This window comes from Ambystoma mexicanum, chromosome 11, assembly GCF_040938575.1.
Source record: "Ambystoma mexicanum isolate Mex_15411 chromosome 11, UKY_AmexF1_1, whole genome shotgun sequence".
NCBI lineage: Eukaryota > Metazoa > Chordata > Amphibia > Caudata > Ambystomatidae > Ambystoma > Ambystoma mexicanum.
The window spans coordinates 900277196-900286954 of record NC_090934.1 but is presented as its reverse complement, the minus strand read 5'-3'; positions in this window follow the sequence as shown (position 1 = coordinate 900286954).

The following is a 9759-nucleotide window of genomic DNA, read 5'->3' as shown; positions in this document are numbered from 1 at the left end:
CATCACGACCAGGTCGATCTGTGGTTTTCCCCATCGTCGGAAGATTCGATCCACTTGATCCTGACGTAGTTCCCACTCGTGGCACGAGCGCAGCTCCCTGCTGAGTGAGTCGGCGATGGTGTTTTTTATCCCTGCCAGATGAAAGGGCACCAGAAACATCCCTTGGGCGACGGCCCAATGCCACAGATCCTGGGCTTCCTTGGAGAGGGCTGGGGATCTGGTTCCTCCCTGCTTCCGGATGTAGAACATTGTGGTGGTGTTGTCAGTGAAAATTCTCACCACCTTGCCCTTGAGGGACGGGAGAAAGGACCTGAGGGCCCAGAACACTGCACGGAGCTCCAGGATGTTGATGTGGAGCATCTTCTCCTCCAAGAGCCACAGGCCTCTTGCGTGAAGATCTCCGGTGTGTGCTCCCCACCCTTCCAGGGAGACATCCGTCGTCACTGTTATCTGGTGGGATGGGGTCTGAAAGTCTGCCTGCCGTCAGATGAGCGCGGGTGCCCCACCACCGAATTGCTCGTCGGAAGGTCCCGTCCTCGAAGCTGCCCGTCACTTGGATCCAGCGGGAGTCGAGGAACTCTTGCAGAGGGCGCATGGACCCTGCACAGGTGCACGAGATATATGCAGGAGGACATCATCCCGAGGAGGGACTTGATGGACCTCACCCTGGCCACGTCTGTGGCCAGCAGACGCTGCACCTTGCCCAGGATGGCCTTCATCCTTTAGTCCGACGGTGAGGCCAGGCGCGCCACTGTGTCGAGCTTTGCTCCCAGAAAAAGTGCGACTTGCGACGGGACCAGGTGGGTTTTGGGAAAGTTGATGGAGAATCCCAGGTCCGAGAGCAGCTGGACGGTCTTTGCTGTGTGATCCACGGTGAGCTCCCTTGTCCCTGCTCGGATGAGCCAGTCGTCCAGGTAGGGGTAGACGTGGATCCACTGCAGGCGCAGCCGCGCCGCCACCGGTGCGAGGCACTTGGTGAACACCCTGGGTGCCGACTTCAATCCAAATGGGAGGGCCTTGAACTGGTAGTGCCGTCCTTGGACCACGAACCTGAGGAACTTTCGGTGACCTTTCAGAATGGGGATGTGAAAGTACGCATCCTCCAAATCCAACGACGACAGGAAATCGCCCTCCTCCAGTTGTCCCAGCACGCGCTGGAGGGTGACCATCCGGAACTTCTGTGCCTTGATGTACTTGTTCAGCCGTCGCAGGTCCAGGATGGGGCGACATCCTCCGGTCTTCTTTTTTACTAGGAAGTACCTTCAGTATACTCCGGATCCCCGGAGCCGCTTCGGGACGAGCTCGATGGCACCTTTTTTGAGCAACCCCCTCACCTCCAAAAGTAGTTGAGGGGCGCGATTTTCCTTCCTGACCACGGGTGGAATGCGGGGGCACTTTTTTAGAAATTCGAGGGCGTGCCCCTGGGCCAGGGCGTCTAGCACCCAACAGTCGGTGGAGATGGACTCCCACATGCTGACGAACTTCGCCAGCCGGCCTCCCATCGGGGTGCTTCGGCGGGGGCCCGACCCCGCTGTCAGTTCAATCTTGTTTGGAGGACGCCTTGGCACCTTGGTCTTCCTGGCGACGACGGCGGGGCCCCCCCCCCAACTTGCCTCGTCCTCTATAGGCGAGGAGCAGGCCGCTTGGCGGTACGTAGAGGAGCCACTGCCGAATCCCTTGGAGGCACCCTGCTTGCCTCTGGCGCTCCAAAAGGACGGCCTCTGTTGCCGGAGAACGCCTAGGGCCCTAGCAGTCTCTGTGTCGCCTTGATGGCTTGGAGGGACTCATCCACCGTTTTCCCAAACAGATTGTTCTCGTCGAACGGCATGTCCAACACCTTGGCTTGTACATCCTGGTGGAAATCCGTCGCCTTGAGCCAACCTCGTCGTCTAAGGCAAACGCCGTTGCCTAGCTGGCGGAAACCGGTGTCAGCAATGTCCGTTGCCACCGTAATGGCGTGGTCTGACGCCACTTCACCTTCTTGCAAGATCTCCAGGGCCTCGGCCCTCTTGTCATCCAGTAGGAAGTCCAACAGGGGGGCAATCTTGTACCATAACTCCCTGATGTAGCGGGCCACGATCGCGAGGGCGTTGGCCGCATTAATCGTTGTTGCCACCTACGAGATAACTCGTTGTCCCATTGCGTCCAGCTTCTTCCCTTCGCCGTCCGGCGGGGAGGTTGACGTTGAGACCGATGCCCCCCCACTTTCTTCTTGGCCGCCGCTAAGACGACCGAGTCCGGGGTAGGTGTCGGGGACCCAGTACTTCTTCACGTACCGATCCTTCTTGGCAGGCGTCGTAGATGGGTTCTTTAGAAAGGTGAGACCCTCGTCCCAGATGTCATCCAGCAGAGGCACAGCGAGAACTGGCTTCCTCTTGGCCTCGCAACATTGGTAAAGGAAACCTTCCTTCTTCTCTTCGGGGTAGAGTTGAAAAAACTCAGATGCCCTGGCGATCATTGCATGGAAAGATCCGATCTCATCGGACGGGGAGGCCCAGGCTGGTGATGGGAGCTCCGTCCCGTCATCACCGCCACCGTCGTCGGTACCCATTGTGGCCGTGTCTGTTCCCGTGTCATCCCCAGGGACGGGGGACGTGGGTAAAGGCTGAGCAGGTGGCGAGGGCTGAGAAGGCGGGGCAGGGTGGATCCGTCTTCTCTTGTTCGGGGGGGCTTCACGCCCGGACCGGCTCTGGTTCCTTCGTCGGGCCTGGTACCGGGTCCTCCGTCAGTAGTAAGGGCAATCTCGTCCTTATCTCTGAACATAAGGATTGTATTGCCAACAAAATGGCCGCCGAGTTATCCTGCGGCTCCGTAAGCGACGGGTGACTAGGACCCTCGCCGGTGCCGCCGTCACTCTCATTGTAACCCTTGTCGGGATCCCTCCCGTGGGGACGGGCCTCTTCGACGCCCTCGTCGAGGCCCACTAGGACTTCTGCCAGCTCCTCCTTGGATGTTGTGTCCGTGTCCACAATGGCCAGCGCCCCCCCTCTTTTTCCACCGGGGTCTTCACGGGGGTCTTTTCGATGGGTCTGAAAGAGGCTTCCCTCCGCAGAGGCAGGGAGACTCTGGGCCCCGAGGTCACCTCCACTGGTGTAGCCTCCACAGGCTGCACCAGGGCCGCGACTCCCTCGATAGAGGCCTTGGCTGGGTGAATCAAGGCCTTCACCGCCCTAGGGGCGCTTGATGCCTTCACCTTGGGGGGAGGGTCACCGCCTCGCTCCCACTCGGTCGAATCTTTCGAGATCGACCGGGGCCTCTCGAGAGGCTTACCAGGGTTCTCGGATTTCCTCTTCCCCGAACCAGAGCTTTGGCTCGTGGTTGATGGTGCCGGGGAAGGCGCGCCCTGCCTGGCAGCCGAAGAGCCCGACCGTTCGGCGCTCCCATTGCCCGCAGACTCGCAGTGCTTTGCCTTCTGTTGGGCCCCTGTCGCCGGGGCGCCCTCACAGGACTTAGAAGACCACTCAGACTTCTTCTTCTTCTCACTTGACGGACTCCTCCCTTCCAGCCAGTTGGAGAGACGAAGGTGTCGGTCCCCGATTGTCCGTTCCGACATGTTCCTGCAAAACGCACAGTCCTTTTCCACGTGCGTTTTGTCCTCATGAAGGCAGTAGAGACATTTCAAATGCTTGTCCTCCTTGAACACATTCTGTAGCTGGCATCCAGGGCAAACCTTGAATAGCTTTCTGGGCGTCGAGCTTCCTTTCTCCTGTGCCATGTCTGGGTAGGTCGCAGAAACTTCTGGAATCCCCCCCAAGAAGCGTAACTCGACGAAATCTTCACCCTTGAGGGGCGTAGAAAAAAATCTGACACAGATACCCGTTAATCGGATGTAGAGACGGCGGGGCTTAGGGAGAGGGCAGTCATTGGCTGGGGCAGTATGACCCAGAGACCAGTGATTGGTTACTACTGAGAAAGATCAGAAACAAAACTGATGCTGATTTTTTCTTTACCGAGGATTCCCAGCCTGACGACGGGGAATATTCATGAGCATGTGAATCCATGCCAGGCCCCATGCTGGAGAAGGATACCAGCGACCAACCCGGCTGGGTGGCGTCCCCGTGGATACCAGGTGAGCGTAACAGCAACCCCTGATCATAGTATGATGACCTCTGTACTAAGGAACTGAAACCCATTTAATATTTTGTACACTGCTGACTTCATGTCTACTGGTACACATGAGCCAGAAACAATGAGGTACAGCAGAATTAAATAGGCCTAGCATAATGGAGCCGACAGGTCAGCGCCCCCCCAGAAATTGATGGACGGGCGTTCCTTTATAGATAGAAAAATATTAAGGCTGATGTCTCTGATAAGGAAGTCTCCTATGAGGAGAAAGCCAGAGAACTAGATCTGAAGAAATACTACCTCCAAAGCGACCAGTTGGTTCAATTTGTAGAAAGACAGAATGAAATGAGGCCCAAAAAGAGCATTCTGAAGACCACCACCCAATCATGGTGGTGGGGTGATCCTCTGCCAACCCTGGAAACTGGGAGGAGTCAGAAGACTACTCTCCTGTGCGCCACAGGGGAGAAGAAACTAGGCCCCACCATTCTGCAAGCCCCTCACAAGCTCAAAGAATCAGGGAGCGCCTAGAAGATCAGGAGGGGTCCTCCAACAGTAGTGCCTCTGAGTCGGAGGGTGAGTGGACTCAGGTGAAACAGCAAAAGAAGGCAAATGAACTAAAGAGTTCTGGTGAAAGACCCCATTAGGCAGATCAACGCCATTAGGAATTTCATAACACTGTACCACAAAAACGCAAAATATTCTGTTTGGGAGAATTTGGAACTCTATGAACAAATGATGGACACTTTTCACCTTAAAGACAGCCAGAACTGCATAGAGTATGCTAAATGGATGTTCTCTCTGGTGTACTCTAGCTTCTTTGCTGGACTGGAAGACCAAAACCATTCAAGATGGTCCACCTACAGGGCGAACATCTTGAAACTCTTTTCTGCCCACAGAAACCCCCAAGAGGCTCCCAAAGCGGCCTACATCTGCAATGCAGAGAAGATCAGGGCCCACGAGAATTTGTGCAGGAGCTAAAATGCGCCTTTGCACAAACCACTAGAAGGGTGCGCACGGATAGCATAGAGTTTATAACTACCTACTTTTTTTTAAAAAATGTATTGCGATTTAAACCAAAATGTTTTTTTTTCCCCACAGGTACCAGAAAAAAAAATACATTTTACAAAATTTCTTATCTTCACAACTTCAGTTCAGATAAATAGACAAACATATTAGTCTTAAATAAAACCTGTATGTTGTAAAACTCTGACCACATTTATGGTTAAGGCCGTTTCATGGCCCGAAGTCATTCTCACCCAAATATCATCAAATGTCAACCAGTCACTTGAGCAAACAAAGTGTTCCAGATATTTCTTTCGCGCTGCCCATGTACCTTCACAGAATCTTAACAAATGCTCCAATGACTGATTTTTGGGATTTTGACTTTGGGGGCATAAATGTCTGCTTCTTTCACCCCAACCCCAACGAATTAGAACCTCTCCTGTGTGGATGAAACCCAGGCGAAGTCTGAGAAAGTTTTGCCTCCATATTGCGTCCGGGAGCTTCATCAAATAGTTTGCTACAGAGTTAAGTTTCTTATCAGTCGGGGAAAGCGAGGGTGCCACAATAGAGGATCGTGTGTGGTCAATTGTCTTTGTCCAATCGAATAATAACAGTTCCGTCTTGATCTTCATGGGGTTTGTAATTAAAGTATCTATGTTACTATTACATCTGGTAAGAATTCCTTGAGATCCTTTTTTTAAAGCCTGTAGTGTTCCCGCTGAGTCTCGGCTCAAATGTACTTGGAGATCTTCATATAATGTGTTTCGTCTTGGATTTGTTATCAGATTATAGAGTGATAAGAGCTTCCAATCGGCATGAACTCCAAGTGAGGAGAGGCCCAGCTCAAATCGCTGGCTAGCCATTGGTAGACTATTTGGAAGATGTAATGCTTTTTTCCAAATCTTGCCCTCTATTATCTGCCAATCCATAGTCCAAGCCAAAGGTTTTGCCTCTAAGCCGTATAAGAGAATTGGCACAATTATTGCTCGATAGAAGCGAATGGCGGGAAGAAGAGAGAATTTACAGTACTGCTTAATTATTTTCTGTAGTTGGGCCACCAATTGGGTGCATTTTTGTAGCATCTCTGCCCACATCGTGCTAACTCTAGGTGTTGCATACAAGGTGTAGCCCAAATAAATCACCTCCTCAGTTACAGGAATTCGTATGTCCCCCATTGACCACCCATATTTCTCTCCTCTACCACCTTTTCTTCCAAAAATCACAATTTTAGATTTCTCCGGGTTAACTTTAAGATCATTTTCTGTCATATATTGATCCAGGGCTTTTAACGACCTCTGAAGGCCCACGGGTGCCCTGTCCAGGAGGACGATATCATCTGCATACATGAGCCACTTTATTGGATTTGTGCCTAGCTTGGCACTGCCCAATGCTGCAATGTCGACCTCCTGTCCAAAGTCTGCCAAGTAAAAACTGAACAAGAAGGGAGCAACCATAGATCCTTGCCTCACCCCCCTCTTCACCGGGATGTGTGTTGATAAATACCCCTCTGTGTTTAATTTTACTTGGACCGTATTTCCTTTATGAAGTGAAACCAAAATATCAATCAGTTGGGCAGGAGCTCCCCTGTCTCTTAATTTAAACCATAGTCTGTCCCGATTTACCAAATCAAAAGCGCTTGATAGATCTATAAATGTGCCATATAATCGTGCAATTTTCCGCCCTTCCTTAATACTGCAAAGAGTAGAAAGTACTATGCCATTTAGGGATGTAGAATTACCCTTTCGAAAGCCAATCTGTTCTTTTGGAAGAATGTTATTTAACTCAGCCCAATGTTTCAGATCTCTCAACACTAGACTGGAAAACAACTTACTTTCCACATCAAGGAGCTTTTATGCGCTTCCAAAATATATCATGACCCAGCCTGTGAGGGATTTCCATGATAAAAGATCTCTGGACAGGGTAATAGAGCAGGCTGCCCACATCTATGATATCCAAAACCCTGCAGAAAATAAAAACCAGATTTTAAAAAAACTAAAACTTCTGCTGCTAAGGTGGCGGAGGTGAAGGTTGCCCCCATTTTAGACCTAGAAATGGGGGGCCTAAAAATGTACCTACCCAAAACCAGCAAAATCAGAGCCCAAGAAGGCCTTTGGGCCAATCAGCAACAGGAGGCAGTCAGGGAGGTAATCCCCACCAATGGGACCCCTAACTCTCCTGATTATGTAAGTCCCAGCTACAAGGGCAACCGACATATCCTGGGGTATGTATGGACTCCCCCAGCCCAAGGGAGGGGGACCCATCAGGTAAGTACTCCCTCAGGAAACTTCCCTCCTAACTTCCCTCAGGAGGGCAGTAATCCCCCAAATCCTTGGTTAAATTTCTTTCCCCGGTATCCTCAAAACCCCAACCTGCAGGACAACCCTCCGTTCTTTCCACGGTTTCAGGTGCCCAGAAAACCCAATCCGGGAGATGGGATTCCAAAGGTGGAGGGTTACCAAAATCCCCAGTACCCAGGGTACTCCGGAAGAAGGGATAGTTACCCTTCCCGGGAACCCCCTAGGTACGAGCAAAGACCCCCTTACCAGCCGGAACGAGTGTCCCAACTGGAGCACCAGGTCCAGAACCTCACAGAAGATCTGGGTCGCATTTTGAGGGCTCAGCAGAACCCTCAGATAAAGATGGCGAATCAGAACCCCGCAAACCAAGGGTCTGGTACCCCAGAACAATGATGGGGAGAGAACCCTGATAATCCACTGGTTCCCAAGAAGGAGGCACGGGGGAAGGGTAGTGTAAAGCCCTAGAGGAAGCTTCCTTCCTCACCCGTGAAGAGCCCCTGGAAACCCCGGAACCAGAACTAAAATCTCTTGTCCCCGGAAATCTGCAACCCAGGGAACAGAGGGTGGGCAGGAGAAATAGAGACCTCAAAAAGGTCCATGTTGTGGAGGAAGTTAGTGTCCTCCAGTTTGAAGGGGAAGAATCCTTAGAGGATTCCGGGAAGAAAATCTTCTTGGACGGGGGAATTCCTCCCAAAGAAAAATGGGTCGCAAGAGATCTAAGTGAAGCATAAGTGGATGTGGGGACTGACTAAGAGTAACCCATCCCGGAACCCCAGAATGGTCATCCTGAGAGAAAAATAGTAACAGAGGGATCCTCCCCACAAATTGGTTGTACTGACTGTCACCAGGTAAGGGGGGGCAGCACAGAGCTAAGGGAAAACGGGGATTCCAAAATCTCCATTATTTCAGGATGCCAAATTTGTATTACAGATTCCCAGACTCCAGCACAGAAAATTGTCCAAGACTCCACTGTGTTGGAGTCCAAAATAAAGAAATTGACCACCCAGTTTGCCCAAAATGCCCACTACCTTTGCCCACTTGAGGAGAAGGAGGGGAGATTTTATGCCATCGTTCAAGTGCAAGGACAATGTACAATTTCAGCACTGGTGGACACTGGATCCCAAGCCACTCTTCTGTCAAAAAGGGCTTTTGAACAGATACATTCAGGAAGATCCCTCTCACCCCTCTTCCTGGACAACTCCAGAACTTCGACAGGAATGAAATTCCTGTAGAGAGGACTGCGGATTTGGAAATAAAAATTGGGTGACACAAGGTGAAACACCCAGACATAGTCGGGACTACAGAGGGAACACCCTGTCTACTGGGGAATGACATCCTACGCAGTTCGTCTCCCCTAATAGACTTTGTGAACAAAGTACTCTGGACTTAGACGAACAGGCCAATAAAATTAAAACAGAAGGTCAACCATGTTAGTTTAAATGGCATATGCCACATAGCTGAAAAAAAATCTGATCATATTGAGTTTAGTTTCCAGAATAATCAAATACCTGATGTGACAGTAATTGCTATAGGACAACAAACTGGTGATGGGAGTGTAAAGACTGGAGGGGGTGTCTGTACTCCTGCTCTATATGTGGTAGAGGAGAGGCACAGAGGACCCCAGCCAAGATTCTCCATGGTTAGTAGCAATGGATGAGCAATCAAGGCCTAGCTTCTCAGGAGGTGATGCAGGCTGGTTCTTAAGTACAGTGTAGTCCCCAAGCACCCACAAAGGAATGTCCGCACACTGTATTAGTTAAAACACAGTTTTTATATAATTAAGGTTCAAGGTCTTATACAATATCTCAATAACTCACTTTGTGCTCAGTTAATCTACAATGGCACATATATACAGTTCTAAGTGGTACTACAATTATTATCAGATTTCATTAAAGTGCATTAACTGTACTCTGGTCAAATGTCACACAAATCAATTAATAACGGTAACCAACATAGACATAGAAGGAAAGTAGTTGGTTAGAACAATTGGCAGAAGACAGGCCCCTACTACGAGACCCAGTACTGTGTGAAGATCCCCCCCCACTGGGCAACCTGTAAAATAAAGATATACTACAAGCCCAGTCCATATATTGTTCAATGAGTCTTATTTCCTTCTAAAGTGTTCTACAACCCCAATGTACCTGGAATCGTAGATTTAAACGACGGGTCATTGACAGATCCTTCTTTAGCAACTCCCTTTGAGGCAGGAGCCACGGATCGTTGAGATCCCTCGAAGAAAGGGTGAACCACGGCATGGAGGCAGCAGCTTCGGTCCTTATGGTGCTCGTCGACAACGGGTCTAAGACGTCCTGCATGGATGAGGCGTTCGGGGCACCTCGATGTCGATAGTTCAGGACCGCAAAGAGTTTGTGAAGAACTGTGGTCCAACAAGGGC